The sequence below is a fragment of the Phycodurus eques genome, chromosome 1 (genome assembly GCF_024500275.1).
Source record: "Phycodurus eques isolate BA_2022a chromosome 1, UOR_Pequ_1.1, whole genome shotgun sequence".
NCBI classification, from domain to species: domain Eukaryota; kingdom Metazoa; phylum Chordata; class Actinopteri; order Syngnathiformes; family Syngnathidae; genus Phycodurus; species Phycodurus eques.
In genome coordinates this window covers 12,176,608-12,193,499 of record NC_084525.1, presented here as the reverse complement: position 1 = coordinate 12,193,499, position 16,892 = coordinate 12,176,608, and positions in this window count along the sequence as shown.

Sequence of the window (16,892 nt, the reverse complement as noted above, 5' to 3'; positions counted from 1 at the left end):
CCTGCTACTAATCAGCTGCACAATCCAGGGCAATCAAGCGTATTGCTGTATGGTACTCTTGGTGCACTGCTGCACAAAGAGAGGATCTGCAGCAGGTTGTGAGGCTGAAATAATTGCCAGTCCCCCCTCCCAAACTTGGGCCACATCCACTGAAGCTGCCCCCACGTACGGGCCGGAAAAAAATCCTCCAGAACCTCTCATCCCGGGGACTCCCTCTTCACCTCACTCCGCTGGGGCAGACTCAGAACTTTCAACACAAAAACAGACAGGCTATGGAAGAGCTTTTTACTCCGAAAAGGGAACATCCTGTAGGACACACAAAGGCCCAAAACCCTGTATGCGTGCATGTGTACATATGAACTATAGGCTATATTGTATGTTTATTTAGTGTTTTTATTTGTGGCCATAATTTTCTAAATCCCTCATCCTGTCCAGTGGGGCAGGAGCCTATCCGATTTTACTTTTTGGGCAGAGGCACATTACACATGGATAGGTCGCCACTCCATCTCACGTCACATAGAGACAGACAACCATTCACAATCACATTTACGTTGTCACTGAGTGGAAACTGAACATATGCCTACACTGCACAGAAATCAGTCAAATGAACCACAACAGTATAAGTGGCTAATTAATTTTTGCGTAATTTATGTAAGAATTCCTTTGTTATTTTGGCAGTGTGTTTTGGGTCACTACGGTATCTTGCTGCATGATGAAGGATCTCCGAATCATTTTTGATTGCAGCTTTCTTTAAATTTGCAGACAAACAAAATTCTGTATACTTCTGAGTTCATTTCGCTACTCCCATTATCCATCCATCCATTCATTTTCAACACCGCTTATCCTGGTTAGGGTCGCGGGACGCTGGAGCCTATCCCAGCTGACTTCGGGCGAAAGGCGGACTACACCCTGAACTGGTCGGCAGTCAGTCGCAGGGCACATATAGACACGGACAACCATTCGCACTCACATTCACAACGTCACTGAGTGGGAACTGAACCCACGCTGCCTGCGCCAAAGTCAAACGAGTGTACCACTACACCATCAGTGACTCTACTCCCATTATGTGTTGCATCATTAATGGAGATAAGTGAGCTCGTCTCGGAAGAAGCCACGCAAGCCCAACCAATGACATTACCTCCAATGAGTTCCACAGATAAAGTTATATGATTGGGATAGTGATTCCTTCCAGAATGTTTTAGGCTCGTCTTTGTGCTCTACAACAAATTCCACCCTGCCTTTCTATTCTTCCTGCAAAAGGGTGGTTTGCATTTTCTAGAGTAGCATCTATACTTTTGCTCAGGTTCATGACTTTAACTCCTGCCCTCTGGGAGTTGTTGTTGCTATAACAGTTTTAGGATATTTCTGTTCAGCTTTCACAAGGTTTCTGCTGTCAACGGTGTTTGTTTTTCTGGGTGTACTCGTTTGTTGTCTGTTACCATGTACACCAGTGGTGTATTTCTTCTTCAGGACTTTCAAAATAGTTATGGTATTAGATATGGCTGTGATTTAGCTTGCCTCATTTTGTCATAGACTGTTATGTGGTTTGCATGCATGTTGGTTACACCTCTAAATATTATAGATGTAGTCTTTACAGGCAAAACCCAAATCTGAAACTGAGCGTACACATTCAGTGCTGTTTATTTTTCGAATAATCAATACTCAGCGTGTAACGGTATACTGTATATATTCATCTTGAATCGTCACGGTCTGGTGCATGCAATCATTCAACAAATATGCCTGAGTTCATTGCAGTATTTGCAGTCCAAACAAAGTGGAGATAATGCACCTAAAACCTTTTTCTTAGCGCCCAAAACAACAGAACACAAGAAGAAGGCATCATGGAACGTTCAGATGACAGACGGAGCTAGAACACACACTGGCTTTGAAAATGTCAGGTTCCCTGTGAAGTACAACAACAATGAAGCCAACAGAACCACATCATCTGCAAGAAGCAGAGATGCAATTTTGAGGCCACCAAACCGGACCCCTTCTACACTTCGGCTGTGCCTAGAAATTCTGTCCATTAAAGTAATGAACAAAATCGGTGAAAAAGAGCAGCCTTGGCGGAGTCCCTCACCGGAAACGAGTCCTACTTACTGCCACCAACGCAGACCAAACTCTGACACTGGTCGTACAAGGACCGAACAGCCCGTATCAGGGTGTTCGGTACCCCATACTCCCGAAGCACCCCCTACAGGACTCCCCGAGGGACATGGTCGAACACCACAAAACACATGTAGACTGGCTGGGCGAACTCCCATGCACCCTCGAGGACCCTGCCGAGGGTGTAGAGCTGGTCCACTGTTCCACGGCCAGGACGAAAACCAAACTGCTCCTCTTGAACCTGAGATTCGACTTCCAACAGACCCTCGTCTCCAACATCCCTGAATAGACCTTACCGGGGAGTCGAAGGAGTGTGATCCCCTGTAGTTGGAACACACCCTCTGGTCGCCCTTTTTAATAAGGGGGGGCCACCACCCCAGTCTGCCAATCCAGAGGCACTGTCCAAGATGTCCATGCGATGTTGCAGAGGCGTGTCAATCAGGACAGCCTCACAACATCCAGAGCCTTTAGGAACTCCGGGCGAATCTCATCCACCCCCCAGGGCCACCGAGGAGCTGTTTAACCACCTCAGTGACCTCAACCCCAGAGATAGGAGAGCCCACCTCAGAGACCCCAGACTCTGCTTCCTCACGGGAAGGCGTGTCGGTGAACTTGAGGAGGTCTTCGAAGTATTCTCCCCACCGACTCATAAGGTTCTGTGTCGAGATCAGCAGTGCCCGATCCTCACTATACACAGTGTTGATGGTGCACTGCTTCCCCTTCCTGAGACACCGGATGGTGGACCAGAATTTCCTCGAAGCCGTCCAGAAGTCTTTCTCCATGGCCTCACCGAACTACTCCCATGCCCGGGTTTTTACTTCAGCGATCACCAAAGCTGCATTCCGCTTGGCCAGCCGGTACCCATCAGCTGCCTCAGGATTCCCTCAGGCCAAAAAGGCCCGATAGGACTCCTTCTTCAGGTTGAAGGCATCCCTCAACATTGGTGTCCACCAACGGGTTTGGGGATTTCCGCCATGACAGGCGCCGACCACTATACGCCTCCATTGCTGAGGCAACTCACCACCAGGTTGCCTCCATTGCTGAGCCAACTCACCACCAGGTGGTGATCAGTAGACAGCTCCGCCCCTCTCTTCACCCGGGTGTCCAAGACATGTGGCCACAAGTCCGATGACACAACCACAAAGTCGATTATCAAACTGCGACCTAGTGTTTCCTGGTGCCAAGTGCATGTGTGGACACCCTTATACTTGGACATGGTGTTCGATATGGACAATCCGTGATGAGCACAGAAGTCTAATAACAGAACCGCTCGGGTTCTGATCGGGCTGACGCTATTAGGCAACAGTTTGTTATTAAAAATATTTTGTACATTATGTTCACAACTAAGACTAGGTAGTCTTGGCCTTAATAAGCAATATGCATAACTCACTAAGTAGACAGGATCAGGCCAGTAGAGGCTGAGCCTAAATTCAGTTTTTCAAGTGGAGGGATGCCAGTCAGGCAGAATTCCTTGTTTCCCAGCAGCATCTCCACCATTAATCCATGACCACAGTTATCCCCCTCATTACCGCCAAATTACATGCAAATTTCCCCAAATAAATGAGTTTTAAGTACTTGACAACCTGTCAGCCTTGGAATATTGAGACGTGCTGACGGCTAGATAAACAATCAACAATAATCACTCTATGCAAATTTGATATTTCCTGCACAATTATGAGGGAAAAAAGAAGCAGACACTATAAATAACTGGACCCACAAAGGCATCTGGCATTTGTTCAGCTTTTGAACAGATACGGATGCAAATGAAAGATTCTTTAGGATGTAATTGATTCAAACGTTGCTGCGCCTCCTCAGCCTCCTTTTATTGTTTTTTTTCCCCCCTGGTACTTGTTTTCTTTGCCGCTCTGCCTTTATCTCGCCGCTTTCAATACACCCAGATAATGGATGATGTAAATGAGTGAATGAGAGAAAGGGAAAAGAGATGGATGTGAATCACCTCTCCGTCAACCTCTTGTTTTGTCTTCTCATCTGCGTGCTGCTTCAGAGAAGACATGTGCACAAAATAATGTCCGCTCGTGAAGTGGATTGGCGATGACTGGAATTGAATGTTGGCTTGGGAAAGGCGAGCTGTGTCCACTGCTTGTGAAGGAGATTACTATGTGCCTCAACCTCATCCACAACAGCCAAAATTAAGACTGACAAGAACACGTGGAGTCATTCCGGGAGAAGGGGATGTCTTGCTCTTATCTGCGGGCCTTTCTTTTGGAAGCGCACCCTCTATCGGGTTGCTCTCAAAATCCCTGTGCCCCCCATCCTCTCATCTTACTATTCATCCACCATTTGTCTGTATACACTGAGAGCACTTGGAGGTTAGTCGGAAAAGTGTGTCAGCCCAAGGTATCACCAAAATCCTTGATCAGTATACCCCTTACAACAGACGTGCAAAAAACACGGCTTTCACAGCTACACACACAGTGAACATGGTGAACTATCATATATTATCCCCTCCTATTACCTTTGGTGTCAATTTGACCCCATTCAAAGATTAAAGTAACAAAAAACATGTCATATTTCATTAATTCTCAATTTAATGGGTAGAACTGGGTGAACATGAAATTATCCGATCATATGTTTTCAATGTCCTGTCTACATGTTGTAGGCATCGGTGTTCTCTGGCGTCAATTCGTGCCGAGGCTGTTTTTGCTGTATAAACCATTTCACAAATATCAACATTTCACACACATTTGATGTAGTTGTTTTGGATCATAATGAGGTTCCTTTGATATACAATTTTATAATCTTCATAAAACTAAGGCCCGAACCCAACAACCATAACTGTGTAATAGTGCGAGAACCACTGATAATTCACACCTTGCCTGATCAATTGTAAAGCATTTCTCGTGGTGCTGTTTGCTCAACTCATTGTACTCTCTCTGACCTGAAAATGTCTTCTGAGGAAAGGTAATCGATCAATGAAGTCCTGTTACCTCTTTTTAACAACCAAAGTGACAGAGAGGAGAATGTGTCTGATTGTAAGGCATCCTCTTCTCGTGAGAATGATACCCTCAGTGAGCTCATCTGAGGGATGGTCAAGGTCAGATCTTTTGGAGACAAAGTTAGAGAGAGCCGACTTCGATGGTTTGGACACATCCAGAGGAGAGAGAGTGAGTAGATTGGTAGAAGGATGATGAAGATGGAGCTGCCAGGCAAGAGAGCTAGAGGAAGACCAAAGAGAAGGTTGATAGATGTAGTGAGGGAAGACATGAAGGCAGTTGCTGTTCGAGAGGAAGATGCAGGAGATAGGCTTACATGAAAAAGGATGACACACTGTGGCGACCTCTAATGGGATAAGACAAAAGGAAAAGAATAAGATAACAGTGTCAATCAAAAATGATGTACTGGAGATACTGAAGAATTTAAAGGAGAGGGCCGTGTATGGGGACAGTTGGAAGGATTTAAATGTGACTCACATGCCAGCCGACATTGGGTCGCTCATTTTGGCAGGAGTGTCAAGAGAAATGGCGAAGCAACAGCAAGCCTTTGGCTGCTGACACTATTTCCAGCCACTATGTCTCGTAACACATTCTGAATTTTACCTGTTTTTACCTGCTTGGATGACAGACTTGCCAAGGAAAATATCTCACATATACAGGACTTAGCAATTAGAATTGCGTAGCACAAACCCTGATACAATGCACATGTACTTTTTCATTAGGATATGTTGTATGTTCCTTTTTGACATTGTGATGATTAATGTTCAGTTTTTGCTTTTGAGTAAAATTATAGTCAATACTATATTGAATATTGATCACTTTCTACTTCAGGATACAAGATGTTAGCAGTTTAAAAGGAAAGAGGAGGGTGAAATAAAATATATATTTAAAAAACATATACTGCTAAGAGACAATAGGCGAGAGTTCAAATCACAATAAACAAATGATGACACACATAGTGATATTGGAGTCTTACTGCTTTGAATGAAAGTCCTCTTACATCCAACTTCAGTGCAGTCAGTTGTTTTCTCAGCTCCCCGTGTTGAGGCTGTTCGTTCATTTACAGAATGAAAAAAATAATGGCATCTCACGTGACATCATGAGAAAAACTGTTTGAACACCAAAGTTACCTGTATCTATATAGCCATATGTTTTCAGACATGTTTGAGTTCCAAATTATACAACCTCATGGGCATACAACTTCAGAAGTTCCACTTAACATCCCATCAAAAGATATTCTTTCATCATGTACTGCAGGGAAATGTTCCATTGTTGTTCCATTACTTGAGTCTGGGATTTTCCTTGATTTCTCAATGCATACAGTGGATCTGTGGAAGCAGCCCACTTTCTCCAAGCAATGCATTGCATAGCCGTGATGTCGTGTGCAGTCAAACAACTCATTCAGGCTCAGTCAACATAGCAGTGCCTTACTGGCAAAGCACCAACATGTTTGGAAATAGAAATGGCTGCAATTGAATTGTTGTTGTCCTCAAGTTTTACATTTTTTGTTTAGTTTTCCCCCAAAAAATGTATTCTACATTTCCAAAATTTTAATCCTGTTGACACTGAGAAAATGATGCCAGACATATCTTTGAGACAGAATATGAGGCGAAAAGCACAGGCGAATGATCATGGCAATGACGTTTACGAGTAGCGCCGTTATCAATCACTTGCTGCTCTATTAATCTCATCAAGGCTCCAGTGCCTGCTGACATTAAATGACAAGCCGGTTGGGTTCGATGCCGTCCCTGAGGTTCCAACATTGCTGGCAGCCGCTTTTGAAATGCAAATCAGACTCTAACAGTTGACTGAGCCGACTGGCCAAAATTATCTTTCTGCCTTCAAGTCAGGTGCTCCCTTCCATCCTTTTCCCTCCCCCTTGTTCTTCATCAGCTTGACCCCTGGGGTACCCGAGATTTAAGGAGCATCTTTAGAAGGGGGCGACAGATAAAGGCAAAGGTGGAGGAGGGTGATCAGGGAAGAAGGGGTTGAGCGGCATTGCTGACAACAGCATATACTCCTGACGGAGGGACAGAGGAGACCCGCTAAGCTCAGCAATGAAGTCATTTCAAGGACAAGGAAGTGTGGAAATGAGGGTATAGATGGGAGAATGGGGATGGCCAAGCACTGCCTCCTTCTCATTAGCACCAAAGGAGGAAGCTGAAAAAAAATCAGTATTGAGCAACTGCTCTCACAATAAAAGCCACCTGAATGTCTCATGAAATCCTTCATAGAGCAGGACTGTGTTATTAGAACTGTCAATATTGTTTAACAGCAGCCAAGACATGGAAGGATTTTATTCTTCATACGGGCAGGCTGAACACATTTATTTTAATTGAGACATCAGATGAGAGGAAAGGTGAGCTCTGCCTTGGACAGGCGGCAGATGCATGACAGCAAAGGGGAAAAAAATCTGAAGGAACCTTAAATGGGGAAGGCTGGAGAGAAGATTTTCCCAACGCAATACAAACAAATATAAGCACGAGAGCTCTACAACTTTACATTGAGGCCTCTCTGTCATATTGGATGTTTTGATTCATCCTTTTGCATCTTTAAAAAAAAGACAAAGCTGGCTCTTTTAGCATACGCATGTCTACAAATATAAGACTCCACATGTTGCTTGAGTCTCAGTCACTGAAACTCAGGGATCACATGAATCAGCAAGTGTTACTGTGACTTTAAACGTCTGTTTGCAGGCTCTAAGGGACTTCTGAGCACATGGAAAGATCTTGTGCATTAAACAACCAGCCTTGACCATGCACAGGGCCTGAGCACTAAATTCTGGGCACCCATACATAACCCTCTTGATGGGCCCCCACCCACCTAAAACCCACTGCCACTGCACACCATACACACACTGTAGTCTATAAACTACAGTTTGGTAATTGTGCTGTTTTAAGTTTGCACTCACAGTCCTGGATACCAAAAGACACGCCTATTAATGACTCCCAAAGTTGACTATAACGTCCATCCATCAATCCATTTTCCATACCGCTTATCCTCACGAGGCTCGTGGGAGTGCTGGAGCCTATCCCAGCTGACTGTGGGCGAGAGGCAGGGTACACCCTTAACTGGTCACAAGTCAATCGCAGGGCAAATATAAACAAACAACGATTCGCACTCACATTCACAACTACGGGCAATTAAGAGTCTTCAATCAACCTACCACGCATGTTTTTGGGATGTAGGAGGAAACCGGAGTACGGGGAGAACATCCAAACTCCACAAAGGCGAGGCTGGATTTAAGCCCGGGTCCTCAGAGCTGTGAGCCAGATGTGCTAATCAGGCGTCCACCGTGCCGCACGTGCTGTCATATTGAAATCCATCCATCCATCCATTTTCTGAGCCGCTTCTCATCACTAGGGTCGCGGGCGTGCTGGAGCCTATCCCAGCTGTCATCGGGCAGGAGGCGGGGTACACCCTGAACCGGTTGCCAGCCAATCGCAGGGCAAACAACCATTCGCACTCATAGTCATGCCTACGGGCAATTTAGAGTCTCCAATTAATGCATGTTTTTGGGATGTGGGAGGAAACCGGAGTGCCCGGAGAAAACCCACGCAGGCACGGGGAGAACATGCAAACTCCACACAGGCGGGGCCGGGGATTGAACCCGGGTCCTCAGAACTGGGAGGCTGTCGCTCTAACCAGTCGGCCACCGTGCCGCCATATTTAAATCATCCATCCATCCATTTTCTGAGCCGCTTCTCCTCACGAGGGTCGCGGGCGTGCTGGAGCCTATCCCAGCTGTCATCGGGCAGGAGGCGGGGTACACCCTGAACTGGTTGCCAGCCAATCGCAGGGCACATAGAAACAAACAACCATTCGCACTTACAGTCATGCCTACGGGCGATTTAGAGTCTCCAATTAATGCATGTTTTTGGGATGTGGGAGGAAACCGGAATGCCCGGAGAAAACCCACGCAGGCACGGGTAGAACATGCAAACTCCACACAGGCGGGGCCGGGGATTGAACCTGGGTCCTCAGAACTGTGAGGCTGACGCTCTAACCAGTCGTTCACCGTGCCGCTATTTAAATCAATTCAATGTAATTAGAATTTCAGTGAAAATAACTAGTTATTTCTGGGGGATTAAATTGAAGGTTTCTTCCTATTGTTTTTAGTTCTCATTTTTGTTGTGGCTGTATGTCAAATAGCACACCGGCTTTTAAGATTCAGAGGTTTGTGGTGGAGCTTCAGGGTTGGGTGGATGTGTGTGTGGGGGGGAGTTTATTTGTGCCGTTGACCGTAACTGCTGTAAAAAAAATTATTGAATAATGTTATTGCTCCGATTCATCGTTCCCTCTCTTCATACACTCAACCATAGGTAAAACAGTATACCGTATACTAGCTGCTTACTGACGAAGCAGCTCTGTCCTTTTTTATGACCAGCCCTTTTACACGACGGTGAGGCGGAATAGTAGACTTCCCTCATTGAACGGACTCTGTCTGAGAGCGAAGGAGAGCGCGACGAGTGAAGTGACAGCAAACAGCAGCATAGGCTATTTCCCCACCCCCCTACACACACATACGCACACCTACACACACAGACAGATACACGCACACACACACACACACCCTCACGCCGAAATAAACTTTTTTAGAAAAACACTCCGTCAGCATTTGACTGCCTACTTTCATCCTTCTTTCTCTCTCCTGTCTCTCCTTTCTCTTCCGGCAGACTGATTTTGTCTTGGAAGAAACATGACACAGCGTCGCTCAATCGCTTAGTAAAGTTAGCAACCCTTAAAGCAAACTTCCTACAGGTGCATTGTGAAATTAACTATTTTACATTTTTTGCAATGTGGGTGTAGGTAGTCTCAGACGATCTTAATTTGTTTAAAGAAACCTTATTACTGAACCTTTAGGGCAAAATCTATTTTATGTCAACATTTATTATTACATATTGGCTGGCAACCAGTTCAGGGTGTACCCCGCCTCCTGCCCGATGAAACTAGTCGCAATCATTGTTCTGGTGTGATTTTGGCCCATTCCTCCACACAAGCAGTCTTCAAATCTTGAAGGTTCCGTGGGCTTCTTTTATGAACCTTGAGTTTGAGTTCTTTCCATGGATTTTTTATTGGATTCAAGTCAGGTGATTGGCTGGGCCATTCTAGCAGTTTTATTTTTCTTCGAAACCGATTGAGAGTTTCCTTGGCAGTATGTTTGGGATTAATATGAAATGTCCATCCTCGTTCCATTTTCATCATCCTCGTAAATGGCAGCAGATTTTTGTCAAGAATGTCTCAGTACATTTGCCAATTCATCCTTCCTTCAATAATGTGAAGTTTGGTGGTCCTTGGCTCTTGGACAACTCTTCTGATTATTCTTTGCACTCCTCTGTCAGAAATCTTGCGAGGAGCACCTGATCGAGGCAAAGTTATGGCGGTATGATTGTCTTTCTACTTACGTATTATGGCCCCAACCGTGCTCACTGGAACATTCAAAAGCTTAGATATACGGGTGTAACCAATGCCATTGTTATGTTTTGCAACAATTAGTTTGCGATGGTCTTGAGACAGCTCTCAGCTCTTACCCATCCTGAGATGTGTCTTGACTCACAGCTTGGCAATGATACCTTTTTGTAGGCCATCAATTAGGACTGAACCAGCTAATATTAATTTGCACTGACAAGGGGATTGCTATTTAATTATTGAGACATTTTAGGTGTTGTCTTGGCTTTCCATGCCTTGTTGCACCTCCCTTTCTTCATGTGTTCAATACTTTTTCTCTTTGTCATTTCAAATTAATACACACAACTTCATTTCTGAGCTTAATTGTTCTACTTTCTTTGTATGTATGGATTACTTGTGTTGTTTCCAACATCTGGTGAAAACTTCGTGTCATTAGCACCTTTGGAAATATATTCAGTGAGAAAAATGGTGACGTGTTAAATACTTATTTCAGCCGATGTATCATACCATATTTGTAGAAATAAATGATACATATGTTTTTAATTTTTTTCTAAACACGCCAGCCATTAAGAAAACAACATTTTAGCAAGTTCAATCAATAATGTCATCAAACCGTAGTCATGCTCTTCCAGCTCCTTCCCTCAGGTAGGTGCTAACGATCAATGCAAACTAGAACTCATAGACATTCCAACAGCTTCTTCCCTCTTGCGATCAACTTCTTAAACACCTAACCTACAATTCCATTACAACATGCTGCCAATTTTTTGACTTGAGTTCATTGTCACATTTCTGTGGGGCCAATTATATATTACTCGTGCACTCACTGTAGTAGTCTCACCCCGGTGCACTATTTGCATATCTGTTGTTGACCAATACTGGCCACTCATGCCAGAGTAGCATCTGCTCCATTAGCACACTGAATGAGGAGTATCTGCAACATTTGCAAAATCAACATTGTCCCAGATTATCGCACTACTCGTCACTTTAAACTGCATACACTCCTTGAAGTCTCGGCGCCCTTTGCACAATGGTCATTGCACTGGACTATTGCAATATTAGTCATTCGAACTGCTCTAAGTGCTAGAGGACTCTGCATCTTTTGCACAATTGTCAAAAAAAAAAAATAATGTACCGGTATTACCAGACAACTAGCAACCCTTTATTGCTCAGTGACTGTTTTTTTTTTTTTTTTTTTTTTTGTCAATGTCTTTATGTCTCAAAAGTGTTCTCTGTCAATTGACTGTCTGTTGTCGTACTAGAGCGGCTCCAACTACCGGAGACAAATTCCTTGTGTGTTTTTTTTTTTTTGGCATACTTGGCAAATAAAGATGATTCTGATTCTGATTAGCATAGTTTACACAGGAAGTCAGCTATCCCTTTTTCCTTGTTTGGTCACGTGATGTTCCACATGTAGCGGATTTCTCCCCACTTCGACACCATTGCCTATGCTTGTCATGCATGAGGAGACACCTGATGCAGTGACACAAGTGCTGTCACAGCCAAGATTAAAAGAGTTTAGAGTGGGAGGAGTGGGATGCAGAATGAGACGGAGGAGGAGGGAGTAGTTCCACGTGAGAAGATTGGAGAAGACAAGGAAGAAGCAACTGAAATGAGATAAGCATTTAAACGTAATGAAACAAGAATAAGGTTTGTGTCGTGCAGTCATATCTGGTGACTAACTCGTATTGCTGCATGAAAGATAATAACAGGATGTTATCTTAACTGACAAAAAAAACGGGTGATTGGTGACATATGGGGAGAAAAATGAGCACACAAACATAGAATCTCCTCATAGGATTGCTGTCATGTTAAAAACTACAAAATATACATTATATACGATCTGCAACTGTGCTGGCCCTGTTCAAATGAGGAGACGTTATAACATTAAAAACTCTGTGGGTACATTGAGTATCCCACCCCCGCTCCCCACCACCGCCACCACCTCAAACCAAACCACATAGTCTGATTAGCACACAATTGTTCCTCAGATGTTTCCGACTCGTCCATCAAGTGCCGGCTGATTAGTGTACACAAATACCAGGTTAATGTCCTCTGTTGATGGCAAACAACAGGATGTGAGCTCTGCAATCTGCGGCCTGCGTTGCCAGTCATGTGTGTGTGTTTCCTTTTCCATTTCCACGTCAAAAAAACGGCTATTTTGATTGCGTGTGCATCTCTTCAACAAGGCGGCTGTGTACGCTCGTGCCTGTTCACTGCCACTCCTGCGAATGGTTATTATTGTCATCAGCAGCAGTGGAAAATCGGTGAAATCAGGGCCTTGTCAAGCAATCCCTTCTGCAACTCAATCTTTCTTCACATTATTACTGCCACCAAGGAGGTTTTGTTTTCACTGCCTGGTTTATTTGTTTGTATACAACTTCCGGTCTACACTTTTTGATTTTTAAATGATATGCATAGGCAATCTTCAAATGATGCTCCAATTATTCACACATTGATAACACTAAAGAAATCTAAATTTCATTGCCTAGCATTTATAGTGCTGAATTAAAAAAAATAAAAAAGATGGAACAAAAGTCCTATCTGTTTTTGTAGGGTGGGTATCATCAAACATTATTATTCCATTCAGCAAATTCTGTGTACGTTTTGCCAATTTGTCAAATCCTGACAGTACAGAACACCATTGTAAACATTCCTCACTTGATAAAAGTTAATTGTTATTTCAAGACCAAATATGTCACTGGACTGATTGTTAGCACGGGAATGTAGCACCTCTCCTTGTTTCCTCACCATCTGGTCATGCCCTTGTGTGCAACTTTTAGTTCTTCTAACAGGAGCTACAGCATGTGTGTGGACATACTTCCCGTGCTCCTCTCATGGTCTTTTCTCAACTCCCCTTGTTGAGGCTGGTCATTCTTTTTCAAGAAATTAATATTGAAAAAAGACAATTAAAAAGCCAGAAAATGATCAGAAAAACACACACTTTCAAAATAAATCCTTTGATGCTCTCCAAATGCTGAGCTCTTCTGAAATATTCTGATATCATGAAAGACTTTTGTTGCAAGTCATGAAAGTTTGAGCATATTCAGCTTTAAATTGTTCCACTGGACATTCCATCAAAACAAATATGCCTAATAATTACTTTATGGTCTTACAAAAATAGGTTTTAAGGGGGTTTTAAGACCTCTGGGGGATACCCTCTTTCTCCAACTCCTTTCATCGCTAAGATGTCAAAGACACATTTTTGTAACAAACTCATTCTGCTTCATTCAACATAAGACTGTACTGTATCACTGGAAAAGTACAGAGACGTGTGCAAACCAGTGGCTGCAATGAAATTCTTCTTGTACTCTTCTGCTTTGCTTTTGCGTCTTTCGTAATTTAAGTAGTACTCAGATTCGAGCAAAATGGGCGAAGGAGGAGAACAAGAGTTAGAATGAGCTAAACATTTTCAAATTGGAATGGTTTGAATCAGTCAAGAAATGTGTAGGCTGGAGGTAAAAATGTAGAAATCTTTTAATTTTGGAATTTTGGGGGAATGGGAATAGTTCCCAAGACGTTCTAAATGTGGTAAATATTTTGAATTTGGAATAGTTTGAATGATGAAAACATCTGGCAGGAGGAGGTATAGATGTAGAATATCCTTTAAATTTGGGGATTTTACTGTTAAAAGTGGGAAATTTGGAGTGGGAAAGATGGGGAACATTTTTGTCAAATGCTTCATTCACTTGGATGGGTTTTTTGTGGGAAATGTGGAAAACTGGGAATGTTAGAAATGTGGAAAGCACTGCCTCACGTCGTGATTTTTTTGAATCTTTAGAAGGTTGAATTATTTGAATCGGTTGACCAAATGTGTCTCTGGATTGTTAGTTAGCGCGTCATTTCATGCTGCATGTCTTGTTTCCTTTCCATGTTGTCGGCGCACTTGTATGCATCTTACAGTTGTATTGACAAGAGGAGACTTACAACAGGTGCACACAAGCTCCACTGCAGGCGTAATAGCATTTCAAGTGTTTTGTCCTCGACTCGTGACAAAAATGTTCTGCCTGAGCACCAGCAAATGACAGCAATGAAAGGGTTTTTCAGGTAAACAGCATCATCACGAGATGGTGTACACATCGTGCAAATGCTTGTTTGACTGTCTGACAGCTCATACAGTACCTATTAGTAGTACTGCAGGATTCTCTTCAAGAGGGAATCAGCAGCAACTTAAATGACTCAAGGGTTCCAACATCTCCATTCAGGGGCCACTGAGTCACAACTGAAGATATTTCTGTCTGGCAGTCAGTCAGGTGGAGAGGCAGTCAGTTTTCAGGACCGAAGAGAAGAGAGGTTGAACTCTCTCTGTGGCTTAGTGCCTATAATCCAACCCACAATACTGTCAATTCTCTCCTTCTGAACCCAGAGAGAGAATGAAAGATTTAGACTTTCACCTTTTGTCTGTGAAGCCTAAAACTCACACACTCTCTGGCTGTTCTTTTCCTTTCCTGCTACGATCCATCTTTGCTCTCCATCTCTGTTTTGTCTCTCGTTATCCTTCACCCCGCAACACAGAACAAGGAAAAGTTCTTGTGATGATTATTTCACAAGCATGCTGATATCATCAGTGTGGATTTCTTGCCTCTTCTCATTGAGGAGGAGGTTTTACAAAGTGCATAACAGAGAATCTTCTTGTCTCTCTGAAGCCTCTTTACCTTGAATAACTATTTGAAGCTTTTCCATATGGATCAGCACAATACGCTGCAGAGTCAACTCTGTAGAATTAGAAGATAATTCTTCCTCCCAGGGCTTTCAGATGACACTATACAAACAAAAGTATTTTGAAAAGCCATACCCGAGACAAGGGGTCCTCAGCCATTTTTGTAAAAGACCCAACTTTTGGGGGATTTTAATTTACTTTACTGTTCACTGCAAAAAGCATAAAGCTAGCCATGATATACGTACGCTAGCCAGAAGCTGAGCTGCACTGTTTTAGTTTACAGACGAGGCGTGAGGCCAGACTGCAAGACATAATTGCCGGAGCATTTGATTTTAATTATCTGTATTAGGGATGTCCGATACCACTTTTTTTCCAACAATTTTAGTATTATTTGTCAATTGTCACATAAGTGTAAGCAGACATTAACCAGTCTACTATGAGTATGATAAAAACAAAACACTCTTTCAACACTCGCTTAACATTAAAAATGAATTAGGAGTTTTAATAAATGTTGCGTTGCTGATTCAGCTCGCACATCTCCATTCACAACATTTAACTATCACACGTAAATAAAGAACTTCTCCATGAATCTGAGCAAAAGAAAAGTCAATTATTAGCCTGGCCCTCAATGATCACGTTATGTTTGAATTTCAATCTCATCAATTTTTGAAATAACTTAACTGTTGAAAGGTCGTGTTCCATCTCCCATGTAATGAATTTGCATCACGTAACATCTTTTCTTTTCCACTGACACTTCACTCATTCAAACTATGGCGGTAGAGAAGAAGGCTAAAATCATCATTCAAGCCATTTACCCTGTTTTCTCAATCGCTCTGCCTTGGTCAAATGACATAGAAGGGTTTGTTTACTTGTGGTGCAATCAGAATTTTTGCCACCCAGAAGTATGTGTGACATCATGTTGAAAAGGTGTTTTGGCAATCATCTCCAACTGGCACGACACTGAAGCAGACACTAATGCTGGACCAAGGAAATTGCACACGCCTTGAATAGATACGATGTTCTTTAAGAATTATTGTCGCAAAAAAAGCAAAGCACACAACAGAGTTGTAATCCTTCGATGCTGGCTAAAATATGGTCGACCGTGGTGCGTTTTGTTGTCTTTATTTATTATTCAAAGATAACAAAAAGTGTAGCAGAGATCAGCTCATGTAAGATGCTTGTGAATATTCTCATTCATCCAGGTCATTGCATTCACAGGGCATAGAATCGATCGAAACTGGACTGTTCCAGTTGTCTTATAAGAAGTTTTGCCTCTCATCCGAGCAGGCTTCATCAGATCAATTCAATGCCATGAGAATAGCTCAGGTAAGGTGTACAGACAGATAGTGTACAGTGGTGCCTTGAGATACAAGTTTAATTTGTTCCGTGCCCATGCTCTTAACACGAAACACTGTTATCTGAAATCATCTTCCCCCATTAATCCTTTCCAGCCTCCCCGTCCACCCCCAGGATTGTTTTTTCTTTTTTAATAAAGAAAAATATAATATGGTATTTTATAAAATCACAGGGTAAAAAAATAATTAAATAAAATGTAAAGTTCGTCAGGATCTAAAGTTTCATCAATCAGACGACTGCGCCTTCAGGTGTGCCCATCTTGGCCACTGGGAGGCACTACTTTATAATACAGTCATGGAGACAATGAAGAAGAATATACTTCTTCTGCTGTTTTACCACTCAGTAAATTGCTGTAATATTAGTAATTTTTGTTGAGGATGAAGAATATATGCATGCGAGTAATGTTATAT